The following is a 25,452-nucleotide window of genomic DNA, read 5'->3' as shown; positions in this document are numbered from 1 at the left end:
ATCCGCCTCGTCTAAAGAACTCCTCTGAGAGATGTTCCGAGGGAGCTTCTCTGGCCGGTGGGGCTGTGGAAGGACGAGGAGCATTGAGGCCTGAAGGGCCTGGTGCATCAGGATCTCTGTCCGGCACTAACGCCATAGGAGGGGCTGTCTGTGTGGGGCCAGGGTTGCCAGTTCTGTGAGAGAGTCCTTCATTGTCCGCTTGAGCAGATCTTCCACTTGTTGATTTTCCGCCTCCCGGTTGGATGTGTACTCACAGACGCAGTCTTTGCAAACTAGTTTCCCTGGCAAAGGTGTTGTGCCACAAGCCCAGCACTTCTTGGAAGAGCGAGGAGGTGCAGAGGGAGAGTGATTATGTCTGGATCTTGACCTTTCTGAAGATCTGTAGCGGGAAGAGCGGGATCTGCGATTTGGGCTGTCATCGTCGTGATGTCTTGAGGATCTCCCCGATCTTCTAGAGTGAATAGGGAATAAAGAAAAATAAAATAAAAAAGTGGGAGCAGGGCTCTTTAAGGAAGGTTTGGTTCTGTCTCCAACCCTAAGCGCATCCCCAGGGCTCCTCTTCCTATAGGCAAAAGATAGGAAGAGAAGAAGAACAAAAAAGAGATAACAATAAAAAATAAAAAGTTTTTTTTTTTTTTTTTAAATAAAATTTTGCCCCCCCCCCCATTTCCTTCTCTCTACTGCCCCGTCCGTGGTTCCCTAGATAATCCCTCTTTATTTAATTAAATAAAAACATGAAACACAAGTCAGTTGAAAAAAAAGGAATTACCCAGGGCTAAGGGCGGGTGGAGGAGGCAGGGAACCATCAGCCTGGATAGCACCGAGGCTAATGGTCCCTTTAATAAGGAAAGGAGGAGGGAAAGAACCAGAAATCCCTCCCCCTCCATTGATTGAAATGGCAAGGGAAACTCAGGGCAAAAGCCTGTTGAGTGTTATGCGCTGAGTGTATTTGTCTACTTGTTTCGTTATACTTTAAATTACTACTTACTTGGACTTACGAACAAGTTGGACTTACGAATGAGCTCACGGAACAGAACTTGTTTGTAAGTATGGGACTTTATATAGACTGTGCTGTATATATATATATATATTCTCAAAGCAGAGGCCCTGTAGAATAAAATGGTGGTAGTTACAATTTGTTATGTTGCACAATATAAAAAATATAAAAAAATTTATTTTAATACACCCAAACACAATGCAATACCCTTTTTCTTTTTTCTTTTTTCTTTTTGTAAAATATAAAAAACAGGGTTGTGTAGAGTAAATAGACACCAAACATGTCAACCCTAAAATTGGGGTGGCTGTTAAATGGCAAAAAAAAACAAAAGTACCCAAAATTGTCTATAAGCATACATCTCAACTTTCTGAAAGTATAAAGAGAAACCTTTTAGCACACACTATGTAGACAAAGGACATATCCCTGCCAGGGCCTGGGTTACACAGTCTACAGTGATTCAATATGCAGAAAGTGACTGGTTAAATCCAATGTTGGGACAAGGACATCCAGCGCCCAGGGCAAAAAAAAACAAAAATGCCTTGTATCAGAATGAGTTCACTGGTGCCTCCATCCCTACAGTAAACCACTGCGCCCCTGGTAGCTGTCCCTCCTGCCCACCCCTTGTCCCGGCCCTGGTTAAATCACGAGTGCTTTTTTTTACCTCAATTTCTCCTTTATATTGGCTTTCAAATAGCCCATGCAGTAATTTAGAAGTTGGATAAAAAGTTTAGTATAGCATAACACTTTTGGAAGTAAAAGAGCACATTTTGTATAGAGATATACAAATCTGAGCAAATCAGACCAAAAATAGGGACAACTGAGGCTGCAAAAGGGACAAAGGAATTTGGTCTGAAAACAGAGACAGTCCCTCCAAATGAGGCACAGTTGGCAGCTATAGGGAAGTAATGCTTTAAAAGCCTTAACAAGTCATAATTTTAGCATTAACATTAGCATGATCTCACTCTAACGTTCACTGTGGTACTTGCATTCATCTGTGTACGTGGGGTGATGGGTTGATTTAAAAAAAAAAAAGTTTTGATATTTTTATTCTTGTAACAACTTTTTTTTCACATTTTTTTCATTTACCTAACAAGCACCCAATGTGAATTGGGCAGGTAACTGGTTCTCTTTATGGAGAGTCTTAAACAGGTAAAAGTGTCTTGCTGTGATACCATCCAAAAATCATACCCATAAGTGGAAATTCTCAGCCTGCAGATTAGGATCCTGACATTTTTACACACATAAGAAGGAATCAGGACCAAAAACCTGCAGACAGCACCCCCTAGTGACTAAACCCACAATGACAGCAATTATCTTTAGGCTAAAATAATTAAAGAGAAGTTTAAAAAAAAGTGAACTAACCCTATTAAATCATTTGTAGGCACTTTTGGCAACTGAATTATTCAGTATACAGTTTTTTTTTTTTTTTTTTATCTTGTATTCCTTACCTATGTTTTATTTCAAGCTGGGGCCATGAACATTGCCCTAGGTTTCCTGTTTCATAGTGGCTCCTTTATCTTGTAGCATCCCATGGCGCCTACCTTGCATGCAGAGAGCACAGGCCAGCAACTCTGAAATGTGTAAACTACAAGTGCTAGGAATAGTTTTCAAATAGTTTACTGGGTAATGTTTATTTTATTGTGCTCATTGTGTTAAGCTAAAAAATGCTGAGAGGTTAATACTGCTTCACACCTGTCAATGGAAAAGTTTTAAGTGGTCTCCACCCACTTCAGCCCTCAAAGGTTTTACCCCCTTACTGACCTGGCCATTTTTTGCGATACAGGACTTCGTTACTTTAACTGAAAATTGCGTGCGATGCTGTACCCAAATAAAATTGATGTCCTTTTTTCCCCATAAATAAAACTTTATTTTGGTTTTATTTGATCACCTCTGCGGTTTTTATTTTTTTACATTATAAACAAAACAAAAGCGAGAATTTTGAAAAAAAAAAAAAAAAACAATATTTTTTACTTTCAGCTATAAAACACATCCAAAAAAAAAAATATAAAAAAATGTAATTTCTTCATCAATTTAGGCCAATATATATTCTGATACATATTTATGGTAAAAAAAAAATCCCAATAAGCGTATATTGATTTGTTTACGCAAAAGTTATCTTGTCTACAAACTATGGGATATTTTTATGGCATTTTTCTTTATTTTATTTTTTTACTATTAATGGCAGGGATCAGCGATTTCTAGCGGGACTGCGACATTGCGACGGACAAATCGTCCTCTAACTGACACTTTTGACACTTTTACGGGACGAGTGACACTAATACAGCGATCAGTGCTAAAAATATGCACTGTTACTGTACTAATGACACTGGCAAGGAAGGGGTTAACATCAGGGGCTATCAAAGGGTTAACTGTGTGCCTAGCTGGTGCTTGCTAGCTTTGGGGGGGGGGGGGGGTTGCTCTCACTAGATGAAGATAGAGATCCGTGTTCCTGCTTCCTTATTTGGCCTCTCTGGGGAATGATTGCGGGTGGCCGGCGGATAGCTAGCATCCCCTGTGTCCAATCAGTGTGCGATCGCTCCCCCCGGAGGCACGTGTGTGCCCCCCAGTGTCTATTGCACAAAATGTGCTGTACAGGTACGTCGTTTTGCGCAATAGAGCCGGCCTGCTGCAATAAAAGTGCTTACAAAATATTACTTCGTAGAAAAAATGTTAACAGAAGTAACTAATTTCTAATTATTATATTTTGTTCAGAGGAGGGGTGTCCTCTGACAGGGGCCCTTTAAATCTTGCACAAAGAGGTGGCTTTTCCATGAACAAATATTATGTTATAACACATACATTTTTGTAAATATTTTATTATATCTTTTCATGTGACTTAGGGGTGTACTCACTTTTGCTGCCAACGGTTTAGACATTAATGGCTGTGTGTTGAGTTATTTTGAAGGGACAGCAAATTTACACTGTTATATAAGCTGTATGCTCACTACTTTACATTGTAGCAAAGTGTCATTTCTTCAGTGTTGTCACATGAAAAGATAGAATAAAATATTTACAAAAATGTGAGATAAAATGTGAGATTTCCTGAAAGAATACAGACAGTGATCACAATACTGATCGCTTCTGTATTCAATAATAATTGAATAACAGACTCCTATCTCATTTATCCGCAGTGCAGCTAAAGGGACTGTCTTCAGTCCCTTTCTCTGTCTCAAAAAAGAAGTCTGTTTGGACCCCCGATGTCTCTCCAAACCCCCCCCAATAAAAATAAAAAAAAATATTAACCACTTGCCGACCGCCGCACGACTATCTACGTCGGCGGTCAGCCCCTCACAGGCAAACTGACGTAGGTCTACGTCGCTTGCTTGTGAGGGTCTAGGGAGCGAGCGCGCGCCGCCGGAGGCGCGCTCCCGCGTGGTCACGGGCCCCCCCGCGCGTGTGACCGGCGGACTCGATGTCCGCCGGCCACTCTGCGATCGGCGGGGGAGAGGGAGAAAGTCAGGCAGCTTGTGTAAACAAGCTGCCTGTCATTCTCCTCGGTGTAAAGACACTGATCACACGGATCTACTATGTAGATCCGTTGATCAGTGTCCTTACAGCTCAAGCCACAGCCAATCACAGTAGAAAGCACGCCCCTAGGGACACACACAGCCCCTCCCTCCCAAATAAAGTTAACCCCTTCACTACCAGTGTATTTTTACAGTAACAGTGCATATGTATAGCACTGATTACTGTAGAAATGTCACTGGTAACCCCAAAAGTGTCAAAAATGTCAGTCAAGGGTCCGATCTGTCCGCCCCAATGTCGCAGTACCGCAAAAAAATCGCAGATCGCCGCCATTACGCGTGAAAAAAAAAAACAACAAAAATGAGTGACAAAAATCTTTCCCTTTGTTAGTAAACGCGATAACTTTTGCGCAAACCAATCAAAATACGCTTTTTGCGATTTTTTTTACCAAACATAGGTAGCATAAAACAAATTGGCCGAAAATGTTAAAAAATTTTGATTTTTACATTTTTTTTGGGGAATTTCATATAAAAAAATGTGAAAAATATTGCTATTTTTGCAAAATTGATGCTCTTTTTTTGTTTATAGCGCATGATCAAAAAATCGCACAGGTGATCAAATACCACCAAAAGAAAGCCCTGTTTATGGGAAAAAAAGGATGCCAAATTAGTTTAGGTGCAGCGTTGCACGACCGCGCAATTGTCCGTTAAAGTCACGCAGTGCCGAATCGCAAAATACCCCCTGGTCGTTTAGCAGCCAAATCCTCCGGGGCTTAAGTGGTTAAATAAATAATATAAAATGTAAAAAATAAAATTGTACCTCTACAGAAAATAAAATAATCTGTAAAAAATGTAAATAAAATAATAAACATAGTAAGTACCCTTTCACATGGGCAGGCTCCGTAAAGCAGATCCGCCTGCTCAGCGGACACAGACGCAACCTACTCTCCTCTATTTGGCAGTCAGATGGAAACAGGCCACCTGTCCATTTTCATGTGACTGACATCTGATCTGCCAGACAGGCGGGGAATAGATCTCCCATCCATCTGTTTGGGCTAACAGGATCGGATAGCTGTGGTTTCAATGGACAGGAAGGGGTGGGAAAAATTTAGATGGGGGGGGGGCTTGATTTTAGTCTTGCTAGGGCAGCACAAAACCAAAATACACCACTGACCTTAGTGTCAAGAAACCCCTGGCTAATGTATTGTGTCACTATCTAACTCCCAGTGGAATGTCGTACCCCCCCCCCCCCCTCCCGTCTCTCCTTTCCTTCCCCCTTTTTTCCCCTTTACCCCCCCCCCCCTCATGTAGTTAGGTATGTTTTACTGTTCAGTCCTGAAGGTTGTTGAGCATCAGTCCAGGATCTTCATGCTAATCCCCTGATATGATACTACCGGTATGCTCCTGTTTTACCAAGTTGTTCTGGTTCTTTGCATTGTTTTCCACGTACTGGCCTTTGGGCTTTATTTTCTTTCTCCTTATGTATACATGTTATACTGTTGAACGATGCTTGTACCATGTTTTTTTTGTGTCCTCAATAAACTTTATTTTTCTTTAAAAAATAAATAAAAAAGAAACCCTTGGCTCTTTTTCCACCTGCTTTGGTCCTGCCAACAAATACAGGCTTACTGGAAGTAAATAATACCCTTTTTGCATGAAGTCATGGGCTCCCCGGTACAACTAGACCCTCAGATATTCTTTCTGAGTCCCCCTGAGTCTTTAGATTTAAACAATTATCTTCACATCTTTTTGCATGAGGTATTGTTTACTGCCAAGAAGCTGAGAGCTAAGGCATTGTTCCAAGCTTGGGATGCTTACCTTACAACAATGGAAATGGAATAATAAAACAGTTCCAAATATGGAACTAACTACAGACATTGGCCAAGAAAATTTGGAGTATGTGGCAGGCGGAATCTTCTGTTTGCTGTTCATTGGAATAGATTGTCCATTTCATTGGATTGTGTCATTTGTAATCTCTTTTGTCTAATGCCTCGTACACACGCAACGATTATCGGCCGACCGATCGTCCGTCTTTTGTCCAGTGTTGTTGTGTTGGTTGGAATGTGCTCTAGACTGCACACAAATTTTCTCGGCCAACAAAAATCAACTTCAGAAGTGATGTCATGTGCTGGTTTACTTTCCGTGTGTTTTTTCTTCTCTGAGCATGCCCAGTCTTGCTCATCAGATTTTTGTCTGCCGAAATCTGTACTGACTGACGGAAAATCGGCCGTTGTGTTGGCGGCCAACAAAAATTTTATAGCCTGCACACCAGATTTTTTTCGGCCGAAAAGTCGGAGTCGGTTGTCGAAAGCATCATACTAGCAAGCCGAAAATCGGCTGATCAGACGTTGGCCGAAAATTCCTGGCCAATAATCAAAGCGTGTGTACGAGGCATAAGGGACACTACTAAGTTCGGCACACATCACTTTTGGTCTAGGTTTTCTTAGTGTCTCAGCCGATTATAATCTAAAGCTGGCCATTGATGGATCAAAATTTGAATACTTCAGAAGGGACTGGCTAAGATTCAATCCATCTATGGCCGGACCTGTTTGAGAGGAGCCAATCTACTGATTAACTGCTAAAGAACAGGCTTGATGGAAGTGCTGATTATTGTACTCTCACAGCAGAGTTGTCCAGCAGAATGATACAATGAGGATAACCATATCCACCTTGAATTTGTGACGGGGCTTTTATTACATGCTTTATTACATGGGCTTAGCTATATTACCTTGCACTTATTCCTGTAATTAATCTGTGATTAGGTCTCTCATTAGATTTGTGTTTAGCAATTTTTTAACTTGCCAATTGTCTATGTCAAACATTCCTTCTGTGTATGCTATATTGCAGAGACCTTGTCTTTTCTATACTTTTGACTGAATGTGTACACCATTGGTGTATGTCTGTCAGTACTGATGTTGTTATTTTATGCCCATTTCCATACTAATAAAAAATCTTCCTCCACTGATGTTAACTTCAAGACCTCCATCTTGTAAAGTAATAATTCATGAATGATGAAAAGACCGCTTTGATAAGTCTAATCCCTCATTGTTTAAACTAGTATTGCCATTCTTCTACCAATTTATTTGAGCATTTGTTTTTTTGTACCTTTATTTGTATATACAGTATCTGCTATGTATATTACTAAGAATTATGCATTATATGTGAATAGGATATATAATTTTGGATATATCTCTTGAGTTTGGTTTTGGTAATACATTGTTCACATATGTAGCACCCTCCTAGGTAGGTGCTAGGAAAAGTATGGGTGTCGCCCTGTCTGCTTATCAGGGGGGCCTGATCAGTCAGTTAGGCTGTCATGTGTTCCCAGGTGTGGTCTGTTGAGTCTGGGGAGTCTCCCCACTGTACCAATAAGGGCTCTTGTTGGACAGTCGAGGAAACCTGGCCAATAGCACACCAGGGCTTATATCTCTCTCAGTGGGCGGAGTTTGCCACCATGCACCCTGGGACTGGGTATAAGCCTGAGGGGAGCACGTGACAGCGTGTCTTTGGCGGGAAGCCGAGTCCCAGGAGGAGGCTGAGGGCTTTCTCTCCTCCTCTCAGAGGGAATGAGGGTGTCCTGGTGGGTCGGCTTAGAGGACCGGAGGCTGAGGTGGGCTACAGGAAGGATCCAGAGTGCTGTGGGCCGAGTGGAGCTGCTGGGCAGAAGTTTCCTGGAAAAACAGTGTTGTGAGTACTCGAAACTGCCCAGGGGTCTGCCTGACAGAGGGGACCACTCCAGAAGGTCAAAGGGATCCGGGAGCTAGCTAGCCAGTAGTGGTGGCTTAGAAAGGGGGCGCCAGTGTCTAAGCCCTGGATATTAGAAAGAGAAAGGGGGCGCCGGTGCAGGCCCTGAAGTGTTTAGCAGTGCAGCAGTGTATTAAAGTAGCTACCTTAGCAGGAGTGCTTAAGGGAGCGTGAAGAGGACTCTTTTAGTCAGAAAGCAGTCCCAAGTCAATTCAGCGTTAACCAGTATCAAGTCAGCGTTGATAGGCATTTAGCCAGCGTCAAGTCAGTGCCAAACAGCAATATTCAAGTGTCTCCGCCAAACGAGCCTAGTTTAGTTCCAGGAGTATCCCACTCATCCCTTCTCCTATCCAATTTACCAAATAAATACTAAAAAACCCAAAGATACTGGACTGGTCATTGTCTCAGTGCTCACACTTGGGGAACATGCTTAAATGTGCTGTTTTTGCTAGTGGTAATCCAAGGGGACCCATATCCAGCAAAACGGCTTGGAAATGTGCTACACATATTAATATTTTTTTAGATTGACATTTTATATGTAATCAGGAAGACTTGTTTAGGTCACAGTTCATTTGTTGTATGATATGAACATGCATTTAAAATATGTAGATACTAAGAGAACAACGATAAACAGAGTAATAAGTAGCACACTGCATGTCTTTGTTATAAACAAGTTAGCGAGGCAGTTAAATAATTACATTCTGTGTTAATTGGCTTATTTCGATTGTAAAATGCCATACTAAGAGGCAGTTCTTGTAATTACAGTGACATTTAAATACTGCGATTATAAACTTTAACTTCGCTACAGGAGTCTGTATAGTAGAACATAGCGTGCTCTTCTTTGTTGTTTTGGGAGATTTTTTTTTTTTTTTTGTAGAGATAGATGATGGATTTGATCTATGGTATAACATTGTATCAAATTTGACTAAATTACATGTGGACCAAACTCAAAAAGTTACTGTGGAATTCAAGTCTATATCTAACTAATCATGAATCTGCTACCACCCCCCCCATCCCCCTTCTAAAGCCCGTACACACGCAACAATTATCGGCTGACCGATCGTCCGTCTTTTGTCCAGAGTGGTGTTTTGTTGGTTGGAATGTGCCTAGACTGTACACAAATTTTCTTGCCCAACAAAATTCTACTTCAGAAGTGATGTCATGTGTTGGTTTGCTTTCTTTGTGCTCTTTCTTCACTGAGCATGCCCAGTCTTGCTCATAAGATTTTTCCCTGTCGAAATCTGTACTGACTGCACGAAAATCTGCCGTTGTGTTGACGGCCAACAAAAATTTTATAGTCTGCACACCAGATTTTTTTTCGGCCGAAAAGTCAGAGTCGGTTGTCGGAAGCATCATACTAACAAGCCGAAAATCGGCAGATCGGACGTTGGCCGAAAATTCCCTGCCAATTTTCAATTTTCGACGCGTGTGTACGGGGCTTAAGTCCTACTCTATTTCCCCTGCAGAAAGAAGCTGCTCATACTTACCTATTCTCAGGGAGTTCCAGTCCAGACAAGAGATTGACTTCCAGTGTTAGCTTTAAGGGCCATACACATTATAAGATTTTCTGAAGACTTTTTTCCTTTAGACTTACCAAAACCATATAATATGAGGTCAAACCTAAACACTTTCAATTTGTAAGCAATCTGGCAGGCCCTTGCACTACATAGAAAAGATAAATCTGAAGGAAATCTAACCACAAAAGTTGGATAGTGTGTATCCAGCTTTAGGGGAGAGGAGGGACAGCAGACAACAGATACCCCATAATAAGCCTATGGGTGACGCCACTGCCCAGGCATTTCAGCCATTGATGGCAATTTCTACTCTCTCCTAAAGCACTTTAACGCTAAAAAAAGTCCCTGAAAAGCCCACAAAAACCTCTTCCCATTGAAATCAATGAATGCCTTCACACTGGTGGGATGGTGAAAAAAATCCTGCGAGCAGCATCTTTAGAGCATGTTTGCTAAAAAAAAGCACCTCAAAAACACCCCTCTCAATTGAAATGAATGGGAAGTACCTGAAGAGCGCTTCAAAATCACCTCAAAATGGTTCTTGAAGCAGTTTTTGAGTCACGTGTCTATAAAGAAAGCGCACTTCTAACACCTGAAAGCGCAGCAAAAGCGCTCAGAGTTTTATGGGCAGTTTTCAAGCGCCTCAATGTGAGCAGTGCTGAGCTATGTCAGTGATGGGAGAGGTAAGTGTTCTGTACTTCTTTACAGGTATGTCTATTGCTTAAATGTTTTTGTACACAAAAGGGTCTGCTAAAGTAATTATAATTTTGGGTATGACATAACAGATAAGAGAAGGTTCTTATCTTGTACTGATTTTGTCTTTTCAAATGCAGGCATGATTTGTGCAGCATCATTTTTCCGTTTCAAAGGGGATTATAAATATACACTGCCCGGCAAAAAAAAAGTCACCACCAAAGAAAAAGGTCACACACTCTAATATTTCGTTGGACCGTCGTTAGCTTTAATTACAGCACACATTCGCTGTGGCATTTTTTGATAAGCTTCTGCAATGTCACAAGATTTATTTTTGTCCAGTGTTGCATTATTTTTCATCAAGATCTTGTATTGATGTAGGGAGAGTCGGACCACTGCGCAAAGCCTTCTCCAGCACATCCCAAAGATTCTCAATCGGGGTTAAGTTCTGGACTCTGTGATGGCCATTCCATATGTAAAAATTATGTCTCATGCTCCCTCTTTCACAATTTGAGCCCAATGAATCCTGGCATTATCATCTTGGAATATGCCTATACCATCAGGGAAGAAAAAATCTATTGATGAAATAACCTGGTCATTCAGTATATTCAGGTAGTCAGCTGACCTCATTCTTTGGGCACATGCAGTAACTATCCAATAGGATAGCTACTGTATGCTTAGTTTAGTTAGTTGCTTAGTTAATTCCAGATGGCAACCTTTTTTTTTGTCCAGGCAGTGTATATATAGCCAGCAGTAGACAAGCGAAACACAATTTTAAATGCACAGTCCATGATATATTTTAGTTCCTTGCTTCCCACCACATGGCAATCACCTAACATTGGAACCCTTAATGCTAGGTATAGACTAGAAGTTTTTTTTTTTTTATACTGACTAAGGCAGGCCATGCACAGTTCGAATCTCGGCCGGTTCAGGAAGAACCAGCCGAGATTCAAACCAATAATGGGCAGGCTGAATGTACCAAGTTGATTGATGGATCATCTTGGGTACAACCAGCCTACCGGATTCTCTTGCGATTATTGCTAGCGGCTGCTATAGCCGCTAGCAATAATCACTGTCTTTTTGCAGAGGAGACGGATTCCTCCGCCCGTCTTTGCCCCACCCCCGAAGAAGACAATTGCTGATTTCCCTGTCACCACCATCTGTGTTAATTGGGGAATCGTGCAAAATTTGCACCGTATGGCCAGCCTTAAGCTGGATACACACTATATGATTTTCTGAAGACTTTTTCCTTCAGATTTACCTTTTCTATGTAGTGCAAGGTCCTGCCAGATTGCATACAAATTGAAAGTGTTTAGGTTTGACCTCATATTATATGGTTTTGGTAAATCTAAAGGAAAAAGTCTTCAGAAAATCTTATAGTGTGTATGGCCCATTAACATTGTTCCCTACTGTGCTATTGTGTTCTGATGGGGGACTGCTCCTCTGCCACAACACACTGACCAGCAGCTGCCAGCGCTAATTGGATGCTGGTTCTTCGGCATGCCTATTCGACAGAAGCTGGTCGTTAGACCGTTTTTTGTTGGACAGGCTGCCGTACACACTGGCTGAATGTCAGCCGGTTTCTGTTGAACCGGTGGATATCAGACAATAATCGGCCCATGTGTACCAGCGTTTAGGCTCACTGTCCCTAAAACCATACAATCCTTCAGCCAATGGACTGAGATAATACAAATGTGTCCCTAGGCTAGTGGCTCTCAAATGTATTATGATTACACAACCCCAGTGAATTGCCCAATATATCCTCATGGCCCCTTGACCAGACTGTTGATAACATCATCATCACCAGTCCTATTAGGTACCAGCATGACTTCAAAAGATTTGAAGTTACCCGTGTGTTATTTAACATGTAAAGTCCATTTCTCCTTTTCAGGTTCAATATTTTCTTTTCAACTAGACAAGTAAAGGGAACCAAAATAATTATGGCCCTCTAGCAGATCTGTGTTGATAATAGTGATGTTACAATGATGATTAGATTATTAATTAGGTTCTAATCTAACAACATTTTTAATTATTTAGGGATCTATTACTATACCACCATTATTTGATTACCATATGCCCCAAGTGGTATGGTTGAAGAATCCCTGCCGTAGGCATTTACTGTATCTTGATTGCTATTGTCTTAGCATGTGGTTTTCTTTGATGGAAGGAAATGGTAAATTGATTGTATGTGCCAAATTGCCATGCTACCTCATACTTGTTGTACAATCAATGGTATTGTATTACTAATTTTCCTTGTAAAATGAGGATTTCAGAATGGACAACATTGTCACAGTAAAAATTCCAAGTACAGCAGATATAGGAATAATTACTACAGTTACAAGAGCATCAAATCGATATCATGTAAAAGATACGAGCAATAGCTATACTGTATGTGACAGCCCATGTAGGATGGAACACGCATACTAAGTGCAGCGATACACCATGTACCCTACTATTCCATAATGGTGGAAGAAGCCTGTCACCTGCAGAACTTTAATTATGTAATTAGTGATCCATCTGCTGTCCATCTTCTGAGACTCAACTAAATGTAAAAAGTGTCTAAACAAAGACGCCTGCAGATTTTCTCACTTTGCCGATATGAGAGAAAAAAAGACTATAGACCTCTTCAGAAAAATCAATTTCCAGACAATGTCTGAACGTCAACAATTACAGATTAATGTCTAAGTTGTATGTGAGAGGGATGGAGTAAACAACACAAAAATCCACTCAACCTCAAGCTTGTCATCATGAGCTCCTTCCCAGCATCAGCTGCAGAATCACAACATTCAATTTGTTTGTTAAAAACATTTACTATGCTTTTATTCCATAATGGAAAAGACTGGTTCTAGTTTATAAAATGTCTAAAGATGAAACAATTCTTTCTGCCCCCATTGACCAGTCAGGATCTCCCTATCATTCCCTGAGTGCAGTACTTAATGTCTGCCTGCAAGAACGGGTTTTGTTCTGATACACATACTAAATTGGACCTGCAGTTTCAAATGAACATGCCTAAGGGTCTTTTCATGCATGCTTCCTGATCAGGTCTGCCTGGCAGTTTTTCAGGTGGATTTGAATGAAAGTTGAATGTATGTCCATGGGAAGGTGGATGTAAATGGGTGTCTGTCCATTTACATCCACTTACCTCTGAGTCCATCCAGCTCTGGAAAAAAAAAACTGAAGGACTGCATATAGGCAAGGCCGCCACTACCTATAGGCAAGGTAGGCCAGTCTAGAGCGCACTATATTCGGGGGAGACTGAGCCAGGGACTGCATGTTTATTTTTGGGGCCCAAGGCTGCTCCTTTGGCTGGTGCGGCAGGGCCACTCACCCGGCCTCTCTGCGCCGGCCCAAGTGCGCTGTGCTGCGGCAGCCTATTGCCTCCCCTTCCGATGAGGTGCGCACCTCCGCAGCAGCCTATTGGCCCTCCCCCTGCCCCAGAAACCCCCTGGTGTGGAGAAAGGTGGAAGGTGAAGGGCGGTGCATAGTGCCGATATCATGGTGGCTTTGCCTGGACAAGCATGGGATACTGAGGCGCAGCTGGAGGAGCCTGACGATGGAGCCTGAAGGCCATGGAGAGGTAAGGAGGGTCCACTGAAGTACATTGTACTGGGGAAGGGAGGGGGTATGTTGTGTGAGCTCAGTGTAGTGGTTAGGTAGGTGAGCGTAGAGGTCAGTGTAGTGGTTAGGTAGGTCAGTATAGTGGTAAGCGTAGTGGTTAGTGTAGTGGTCAGTGAAGTGGTTAGGTAGGTTAGTGTAGTGGTTAGGTAGGTCACTGTAGTGGTCAGTGAAGTGATTAGGTAGGTCAGTGTAGTGGTTAGTGTATTGGTTAGGTAGGTAAGTGTTGAGGTCAGTGTAGTGGTTAGGGTGCTTAGTGTAGTGGTCAGTGTAGTAGTCCATGTAGTGGCCAGTGTAGTGGTTAGGTAGGTTAGTGTAGTGGTCAGTGTAATGGTTAGGTAGGTCAGTGTAGTGGTTAGGTAGGTTAGTGTAGTGGTCAGTGTAGTGGTTAGGTAGGTCAGTATAATGGTTAGGTAGGTCAGTGTAGTGGTTAGGTAGGTCAGTGTAGTGGTTAGTGTACTGGTTAGGTAGGTTAGTGTGGTGGTCAGTGTAATTGTTAGGTAGGTCAGTGTAGTGGACAGTGTAGTGGTTAGGTAGGTCATTGTAGTGGTTAGTGTAGTGGTCAGTGTAGTGGTTAGGTAGGTTAGTGAAGTGGTCAGTGTAATGGCTAAGTAGGTCATTGTAGTGGTTAGGTAGATTAGTGCAGTGGTCAGTGTAATAGTTAGGTAGGTCAGTGTAGTTGTGGGTAGGTCAGAGTAGTGGTCAGTGTAATAGTTAGGTAGGCCAGTGCAGTGGTCAGTTAAGTGGTTAGGGTAGTGGTTAGGTAGGTCAGTGTAGTGGTTAGGTAGGTCAGTGTAGTCGTCAGTGTAGTGGTTTGTGTAGTGGTTAGGTAGGTCTGTGTAGTGGTTAGGTAGGTCAGTGTAGTGGTTAGGTAGGTCAGTGTAGTGGTTTGTGTAGTGGTTAGGTAGGTCTGTGTAGTGGTTAGGTAGGTCAGTGTAGTGGTCTGTGTAGTGGTTAGGTAGGTCAGTGTAGTGGTTTGTGTAGTGGTTAGGTAGGTCTGTGTAGTGGTTAGGTAGGTCAGTGTAGTGGTTTGTGTAGTGGTTAGGTAGGTCAGTGTAGTGGTTAGGTAGGTCTGTGTAGTGGTTAGGTAGGTCAGTGTAGTGGTTAGGTAGGTCAGTGAAGTTGTCAGGTAGTTGAATGTGGGAATCAGGTAGGTCTGTGTAGTCTCCACCACCACCACCTCTACCGTATACATTGGCAGGGCAAAGAGGTGGAGTCAGGGGCAGAGCCAATGAGGGGTGGAAAAATGAGATTTGGCCTAGGTTGTCAAAAATCCTTGCACCAGCCCTGCATTAAGGCAGGTGATGTGCTGCTGTTCCTTTAAATTAAATACTCCTTTAAAAATTCTTGCAGGAAGGAGAATAAGTTAGTTTCCTCTTGGTAGGGTCATATAAATACTTGGGGGAGCTTAGCTGAGGGAGACCAGTCTGGCCAGTGGGAAGATAGGAACCAAGAGAGAGATAGAAATGACCTAACTAATTTTCCAACAATACCCCCAGGAATAGGCATCCCTAGTATTGGGCACCAGGGTATACCACCATCTAAACAGAACTGCTGAATGATTGAGAAGATATGATTTATTGGATTTTGATGAAAATTGTGCAAATGAAATCATGAGTTATTGGCTGCTTCTTTTTTAGCCTTGCTGCTGTGAAGTGGGATAGTACCCTGTTTAGCTTATGCTAGAATGTACATCTTATGAGATACCCACATAAAGAAGTAGAATCCTGGTATCCAACTGTGTCGGGCTAGGGGTTGGTGGTGGATGGGGAAGAGGAGCCTGTCCTATAACCATGTGCAAGTCATCAGCCCTGGTGCAAGAGGTGTCCCCAGTCAGAGTGGTGGTGTTGCCATGGATGACTAGGGGTATGGTGAGTGTGTGCATTAGGCACACAATGTCTCAGACATGCAGTTGTGTGAGAAGTACTAGAGGGCTGTGGATTGAATATGGCTGGTGCTAGGCCTGAGCAAGCCCTGATACAGGCAGGTCCCTGGGGGACTGATTTAGTAACTTTTCTGGGACCTGCCCAAATGCATCCTTTTCCATTTTTTCAGACCTAAACATGATGAACTGGTGGTAGTCTGATGCAGAGAGACATAAGTCCATCATCATCTGGCTGTCCATAGATCGAACATGGGTCTGGAAAGGTCTAGTGTAAAAATGCAGAACAAACTGAATAGGCATGAATGTCACAAAAGTTACGTCTATCCTGTTCTTCTCCAATTCAGCGGGGCTTTGTTCATAGGCACAGCCTGTTTAAAAGGACCATGAGACTCCTAGACAAGGATCATTATTGTCAAATTAGTGACTGTTATTTTCAGTCCAACAGGATTTAAAGTAACAAGGCTAATACATTATCTGGCCAAAAAAAAAGTCGCCACCAAAGAAAAAGAGGTCACACACTCTAATATTATGTTGGCTTAGATTACGGGACACATTCACTGTGGCATTGTTTCGATAAGCTTCTGCAACTTCAGAAGATTTATTTCTGCCCAGTGTTGCATTATTTTTCTTCAAGATCTTGTATTGATGATGGAAGAGTCGGACCACTGCGCAAAGCCTTCTGCAGGACATCCCGAAGATTCTCAATGGGGTTAAGTTCTGGACTCTGTGGTAGCCAATCCATGTGTGAAAATGATGTCTCATGCTCCCTTAACAACTCTTTCACAATTTGAGCCCGATGAATCCTGGCATTGTCATCTTGGAATATGCCTGTGCCATCAGGGAAGAAAAAATCCATTGATGGAATAACCTGGTCATTCAGTATATTCAGGTAGTCAGCTGACCTCAATCTTTGGGCACTTGCAGTAACTATCCAATAGGATGATTACTGCATGCTTAGTTTAATTAGTTGTGTATGGTGAACAAGATCGGCGCTAATTCAAAGTGAACTCAAGTGTAGATATAAATCCGTGCTTAATCAAACATTCGACATTGATTCCACTCTTATTTGCTTAATATATGGATTGATTTTGGTTCTTTATTTTACAATCATCATTATTTCATGATTCTTTTGGATATTGAGCATATTTGTCTGTTGCACATTTTGATTTATTCACAGCATCATTTGGTTGACATACCATTTTTAAATTGTGTTTGATTAAGCACGGATTTATATCTACACTTGAGTTCACTTTGAATTAGCACCGATCTTGTTCACCATACACATTTCAATTCACGGTGGGGACACCCGATTCAGATTGGCAGCTTTTTCGTTTCATTTTTTAGTATTATTTGCTTGCTTCTATTAAACTCCTTAGGTAGCGCATTGGTCCTCGTTTCTATTAGTTTAATTAGTTGCTTAGTTAATTCCAGGTGGCGACTTTTTTTTGGCCAGGCAGTGTATAAAGCCGCATTTCCTTGTGTTAAAGGGTTGTAAACCAAATCTCTAGGATAAATTGATATCCTGTATTTGTAAAGGAGTAACCAAAAATGTATCCTTTTCATAAAAGGCTAGTTTCTGACCCATGGGGCACAAGGCTACATGATTGAAGTCTTCAACATTGATAATGCGATATCTGCCAGAGAACCCTTGGGGTACTGACATTTAGAGACAGCAAATTAGCATTTCTGCTTAAAAAGGTATCTTTTGCATTGGGAGAGACCAGTGCCTTGGTGTTACCTTTGTGATCATGCACAGCAGGCAGCACAGTGGATTAGTGATGCCTTGCATTACTGGGGTCCCTGGTTAAAATCCCAGTCTTGATGCTAACCTCATGAACTGAAGATACACACTCCACAGATATACTGCTAGGTTACTACCTTAGATTGTAAGCTCCTCGAGGGCAGGGACTGATACAGTATTTAAAGCCCTTTGCAAATCGTTGGTGCTGTTGACCCGTTATTTATAAATAAATCAAGTATTGGTTGATTCTAAACTCTGCTAAAATCCTATGGGGTTACTAAAGGCAAATAGACTGTGTACTTTGAAAAGTGTAGTTGCACTCTGCAAGAGCTCTAGAGCTTAGTAAATGAGCAGAAGCTCTGCTGACTTCCATCATCCAATCATGTGCAAGCAAAAACACTGCTTTTTTTTTTATTTTCCTTGCATGTGATTGGGTATTCTTTGAACAGTAAAGCTTTGCCTTATTTACTAAGCTTTGGAGCAATTGCACTTTGCAAAGTGTACTGTCTATTTGCCTTTATTAAATCAACCCCTATGTGTATATTGATACATAGGGGGTGATTTACTAAAGGAAAATTGACTGTGCACTCTGCAAGTGCAGTTGCTCCAGAGCTTAGTAAATGAGCAGAAGATCTGCTGACTTCCATCATCCAATCATGTGCAAGCAAAAATGCTTTTTATTTTCCTTGCATGTGATTGGGTATTTTTTGCAAAGTGAACCTTTACCTCATTTACTAAGCTCTGGAAGAACTGTGCTTTCAGAGTGCAACTGCACTTTGCAAGGTGCACAGTTTATTATAATCAACCCCATAGGGGACTGCCTTCCTCATAGGGGTTGATTTACTAAAGGCAAATAGACTGTGCACTTTGCAAAGTGCATTTGCACTCCTCATGAGCAGTTGCTCCAGAGCTTAATAAATGAGCAAAAGTTCTGCTGACTTCCATTATCCAATCATCTGCAGGGGAGGACTGGGCTGGGGGCAATTGCCCCCTGGGCCGTTCTGATGCCACGTAAAAAGGCTGCACTGCTTCTGCCACAGACATGCCTAAAGGATTCCTGGTGAAAAGAAGTAAAAAGTCCCCACTGCTGACCTACAGAGTGCGAGATGAAGACAGAGCACCAAACCCCCCCAGGATAGATGGTGTAAGCTGTGTCTGAACAGAGGCCGGTTCCATGCCCCACTAGGGACTCTCCTCCCCTAGGCAGCCCTGACCGAGCTGTCCCTCCAACCGCCCCCTGCGCGCCAGGTTGGAAAACCCTGATTCGGCCAGTGAGCAGCACTTTTTGGCTCTGAGGAAGAGGGTCCTCCCTCAAAACGCATCAGCCCAGCCATATAGGTGCTGACACCAGCACATCATCCAGTACAGGGGTTCCCTGGTCACCTTGGAGACGACCGGTTCCATTGTCTTTTATGTGCTATACCATCACTCGTTTGTGAGTATAATGTATGTCGTCTTTGGATCAATAAACCTTTTTTAGTGGTAATGCATGAGGTCGGTGCGCCCTTCTTTTCTATGTTGTCTTTCAGTACATTTTGGATACCCTTGGTCCTGAGGGGCAGCAAGACCTTGAGTGGTGCATATTAAGACCATATAAGATACCTTATCCTTCATTACATACCACCCGAGCGCAGGAGAATTTTTAGTTGAGTGAGTAGAGAGTACCTGGAACTGAATGGGGGTCAGGAGGAGGCCAGGAAGAGGGAGAGTGGGAGGGGGGTTGAGTTGTTGCACCATGGGCCTTTGGTTTGTACTTGCCCCTTGGTAACTGCTAGGTTACCACCTTAGATTGTAAGCTCCTTGAGGGCAGGGACTGATACAGTATTTAAAGCCCTTTGCAAATTGTTGGTGCTGTTGACCCGTAATTTATAAATAAATCAAGTATTGGAGGTACCAGGATTTATTCCTATTACAAGAAAAGTATACATTTTTGGTCTGTGTTATTATTGTATCAGGATATAATGCAACTTGGAAATTACAATGAGAGCATGATAATTTAGAGAAAGAAAAAATGGAGATCAAAGAGGGTGCAGCCTAACACGCACCCTCACTCACCCATGACTGCACTGATCCCCGGGCACCTGCTTTTCCCTTGTCCCTGTCCTGCACTCAGTGGAATCTGCTCAGGAGATGTTACAATTTTTTTAAAAAATCTAAAAGATAAGGTTGTCTTAAAGAAATAGATACCATACATGTTACGTCTTGTGGCACTCTAAAAATGATGATGCTTTCAAAGCCTTGACAGATATCTGTTTAGAATTAACCATACATTTTGTCCTTAGCATTATTGCTGTCACTCTGATATTTGTGATGATACCTCACATGTGTGAAGCAATTTACATATTACTTGTCTCCCCTGCCCTCCACTGCAGCTAATCAAGCATAGAGCATGCTTGATTAGCCACGTGCTTGGCTACCGTAACCTGGGAATGGCAGCTGTGAACCCAGAAGTGATGTAATACACATTAGTTCTGGGTTTCTTTAATCGTAGGTGGGGTCAGCTCCTGCTCTCCAAGTCTGCTCAGTTTACCATGGCGCCAGGCATCCCAGAGGAACAAGAGAGCCTGGGAATCCCTGTGAGTGCCAGTGGAAGGGGTACTTTTGAAACCCTTTGTAAAAGTAATCACTTCTATCTTAAAGCAGAGAGTCAGCTGTAAAAATCAATACAGGGTCACCACTGCCCTTGTGTGCCAGGATGTCTATAAATGTGCCTTGATAGTCAAGGTAATAAAGCTAAACTCCAGACAGATATAAAAGACGCTGACTAATGCAGCTCTGTTTTCAACAATATATCATTACTTTGATTTTTTTAAATGCAAGCAGTGCAAGTACCTGAATATGATTTGGTATCAGCCTCTTGCAGACCACTGTACTGCACAGCTCAGACTGGGAAAAAGAAAAGCAGCACAAAGAGCCAGTCACTTGCACTAACAAGGAATATGCACATAGGGAGAGACAGCAGACTGACAGAGAGATGAGTTTGGAAAAACATGCACCAATGGAAGGAGCGCTAGACCAAATTGTAAGCAAGTCCAATTTAATATATTGGTTTATACTGAAAAAAACAGTCAACGCATTTCAGGGTCCAGAAGACACTCCACCTCCATCAGTTTAAAATAAAAATCATGCATGAATGCAATATAGGACGTTCCTATGTGCAAAGGCATCTGCATGTGGAAGAACATAAATGTCCATTGTAGGTAAATATATGAGGGGTCTTCAAACCGTTTCGGCACTTTCATATGGAAGAACATAAATGTCCATTGTAGGTAAATATATGAGTGGTTCAAACCGTTTCGGCACTTTCATATTTTCATTAGAAACTATGAGGACGGAAGGAGTAGTAATTGATTGTGTCTGAAAGCATCATCTGACCTTCCAGTCTAGTATAAGAGTTGTCACGCTGCAGTGAAGATGGCTGCGAAACCATTACAAAAAGAGTGAAAACTTTTTGAAGAACCCTCATATAAATAAATGTGATACTTTCCTGGTTTCCCTATAAGAGGCACGGTGTGACTGGCCAATTGTCAGGCCCAGTTACTTTGAATTAGGGGCACCCTCTAGCTTAGTGTGTTAGATTAAGTGTACATAGTTGTTAGTGTAGGTAAATTGGCCTGGCTGAGAGCCAGGCTTGGGATGAATCTGGGTCAGGGTTGAGTGACTCAGGGAGCCTGGATGATTTCGCAAGCAGCACCTCTGGTACCTTCAACTACTTGCTTGAACCTTGGATAAGCTTCCAGAAGAATGGGTGGGAGGTTAGGAGGGGCTACTTGGAGTATTGAGGAGGGCCCCAGCCAATCCCCGGACAAGTGGGCTAGCAGGGGGTAGGCACCTCTTAAATTCTCCTGAGCCATGCCAGCAGGGGCAGTCCATGAAAGATGGAGATGGAGTGCTGAGGAGGCTGTTAGTGGCTCTTGAGGGTGCCCCCTAGTCTGGGGGGGGGGGTTGACCTTGAGCCTGAGGCTCAGGTGCTGGAGGGATCCTCTACAACAGACTGAGGAATCCTGTCCTTGATGCATGGGAGCAGGTGTGAGGACAGTGGGAGAGTCAGCCCGTCCAGGAGTTCTCCAGGAGAAGTCAGCCCGGTGGGCTGGTGAGTGTGCAGCCTGGGAGGACTGCGGGAAGTAGCCAGGAGGGCTAGTGAGAGAGGCAGTTGCAGCCAGGTGGGGCTGGCAGTGCTTGAAGCGGTGGTGCTTGGATCAGTAGCCACAAGAGATGAAAGATGAACACTAGAATTTGCTACACAACTAAAGGGACCCGTGGCCCCTGCCTGTAAAGGGCTTTTGCTTCCAAACCTGACTGTTGCCTTTCTGTCGGATTACCTATCAGTATGCCAGCTGGGATATCTGCAAACAAGTGTACTGGAGGAAGGAAAGGAGCTGTATATAGATTATATATAGCAGTGGTGGCGAACTTTGACACCCCAGATGTTTTGGAACCACATTTCCCATGATGCTCAACTACACTGAAGAGCGCATGAACATCATGGGAAATGTAGTTCCAAAACATCTGGAGTGCCAAGGTTCACCATCACTAGTATATAGGAAAGTTGTCCCTGAAGTATTTGCTAAAGTCAAGTGGGCATCCCATAATACCCCTACTCCCCATACAAGTTTTAGCCCCTCAATAAAAATACAAAAACAAGCACTGGACTGTTTTCTGACTCTGGGAAACTGTGGAAATGTGGTGTGCCAGGCAGTACAGGGTGGGGGATCCCTATTCATAAGTGGCACCTACATGGGGTGCACTACATGTATAACAAAGGCAATGCTTACAGGAACTGAGTAGCCAATTGTGGAAACAAGCTTATAAATAGCTACTTGCAAATCTTTAATGTAAATCTGTTAGTTTATCTAGTATGACCAATGTACAGCTACATTTATTTTTACTTGTATAACATCCAATACTAGAAACTTGGCGCTATATTTTGCCAGCGCACCACAGTTCTGGACATACATATTTTATTGCAGCATGAACTTCATAAATGTATGTAATACAATGGTGTTTGAACTTATTTGGACCAAAATTCTAACTACAGGATGCACATTGAAACATTTGCTTTAATTTCTGCTTTCTATAATGTATCCAATCTAGGGAATAAGGAAGCCTATTTACTGTATGTTTGCCCCAGGCTTACCAAAACATTAACATAGCCCTGCTAAATGAAGATTTAAAAGTCAAAGATGAACTAATGCCAGTCCAGCACCTTTCTGCTCATAGCCCTCAGGGCCACTGAGCGTGTGTTAAAGATAGAGAGATATGAGAGTAGCACATGCTATAAAAAGGCAGGTGACAGGGGGGCTCCTGTGTTTATGTGACATCCAATGACACATTGATAATGCTACATTGAGATCAGGGCTAGGGCATGCTACCCTTGGGCAGCGTGTGTGCCGGATGCTCAGCTGTCCCTGCCTGCAATGACATATAACAGGATCAGGTCTGTGGACGGATACGGGAACCACTTAACCGTAGACAAGAAGAAAAGCTTGGGGCCAAATGCAAAGATAGATCAGGATAAAGAGGGGCATGACATCTAAAATGATCACTGCAGATTTGTACAGGCAACTATTCTAATGCTGAGGCCAAATAACCTCTATTGCTGCAGTAACATAATACAAGAGACTAGCTAGGAAAATACTCTTATACTGTATATGGATTTAATAACATATCCTGTAATCTCTGTGCTAGACTAAAGCTGGCCATACATGTTCAATTTCTGTTGTACAATTTTTTGTTAGATTTACCACAAACCACATAATGTGAGGTCAAAGCTAAACAACACTTTCACTTGTATCCAATTAGGCAGGCCTTTGTACTACATAGTTGAAGTTAAATTTCAAGAAAATTGTACAGAAAATTGTATGAAAATTGTATCATGTATGGCCAGCCTTAGGTTTCATGTACACTGGTCTACATTTACCACAGTCATGGGAAAACGCGAAACGCGGCACGTTTTGCAGCGCTTTGCATTTTCCCGCAGCTGGCAGTCAAAACGTTCCTATCCTGAACATGATTCTTCCACATTCAGGAGAGGGAGGTTGAAGCTCACCAAAACGCGGCAGATTCTAAACTCTGCTAAAAGCCTATAGGGTTACTAAAGGCAAATAGACTGTGCACTTTGAAAAGTGTAGTTGCACTCTGCAAGAGCTCTAGAGCTTACTAAATGAGCAGAAGCTCTGCTGACTTCCATCATCCAATCATGTGCAAGCAAAAACACTGCTTTTTTTTTATTTTCCTTGCATGTGATTGGGTATTCTTTGAACAGTAAAGCTTTGCCTTATTTACTAAGCTCTGGAGCAATTGCACTTTGCAAAGTGTACTGTCTATTTGCCTTTATTAAATCAAACCCTATGTGTATATTGATACATAGGGGGTGATTTACTAAAGGAAAATTGACTGTGCACTCTGCAAGTGCAGTTGCTCCAGAGCTTAGTAAATGAGCAGAAGATCTGCTGACTTCCATCATCCAATCATGTGCAAGCAAAAATGCTTTTTATTTTCCTTGCATGTGATTGGGTATTTTTTGCAAAGTGAACCTTTACCTCATTTACTAAGCTCTGGAAGAACTGTGCTTTCAGAGTGCAACTGCACTTTGCAAGGTGCACAGTTTATTATAATCAACCCCATAGGGGACTGCCTTCCTCATAGGGGTTGATTTACTAAAGGCAAATAGACTGTGCACTTTGCAAAGTGCATTTGCACTCCTCATGAGCAGTTGCTCCAGAGCTTAATAAATGAGCAAAAGTTCTGCTGACTTCCATTATCCAATCATCTGCAGGGGAGGACTGGGCTGGGGGCAATTGCCCCCTGGGCCGTTCTGATGCCACGTAAAAAGGCTGCACTGCTTCTGCCACAGACATGCCTAAAGGATTCCTGGTGAAAAGAAGTAAAAAGTCCCCACTGCTGACCTACAGAGTGCGAGATGAAGACAGAGCACCAGACCCCCCCAGCATAGATGGTGTAAGCTGTGTCTGAACAGAGGCCGATTCCATGCTTCACTAGGGACTCTCCTCCCCTAGGCAGCCCTGACCGAGCTGTCCCTCCAACCGCCCCCTGCGCGCCAGGTTGGAAAACCCTGTTTCGGCCAGTGAGCAGCACTTTTTGGCTCTGAGGAAGAGGGTCCTCCCTCAAAACGCATCAGGCCAGCCATATAGTTGCTGACACCAGCACATCATCCAGTACAGGGGTTCCCTGGTCACCTTGGAGACGACCGGTTCCATTGTCTTTTATGTGCTATACCATCACTCGTTTGTGAGTATAATGTATGTCGTCTTTGGATCAATAAACCTTTTTTAGTGGTAATGCATGAGGTCGGTGCGCCCTTCTTTTCTTTGTTGTCTTTCAGTACATTTTGGATACCCTTGGTCCTGAGGGGCAGCAAGACCTTGAGTGGTGCATATTAAGACCATATAAGATCCCTTATCCTTCATTACATACCACCCGAGCGCAGGAGAATTTTTAGTTTAGTGAGTAGAGAGTACCTGGAACTGAATGGGGGTCAGGAGGAGGCCAGGAAGAGGGAGAGTGGGAGGGGGGTTGAGTTGTTGCACCACTGGCCTATGGTTTGTACTTGCCCCTTGGGCTCAAAGTTGCCAGCCAGCCCCTGATCATGTGCAAGCCAAAAATACTGTTTTTTACATTTTCCTTGCACATGATTGGGTATTTTTTTCCCCAAAGTGAACCTTTATATCATTTACTAACCACTTGCCAACCGCTCACTGTGCTGCTACTGTGGCACAGCGGCTCCCCTGGGCCCAGCAACGTAGACCTAGGTCGCTGGACTCCTAGTGGTCTCAGCGGCA

This window comes from Pelophylax lessonae (genome assembly GCF_965119305.1).
Source record: "Pelophylax lessonae genome assembly, chromosome: 10".
Taxonomy (NCBI): Eukaryota; Metazoa; Chordata; class Amphibia; order Anura; family Ranidae; genus Pelophylax; species Pelophylax lessonae.
This window is presented reverse-complemented; position numbering follows the sequence as displayed.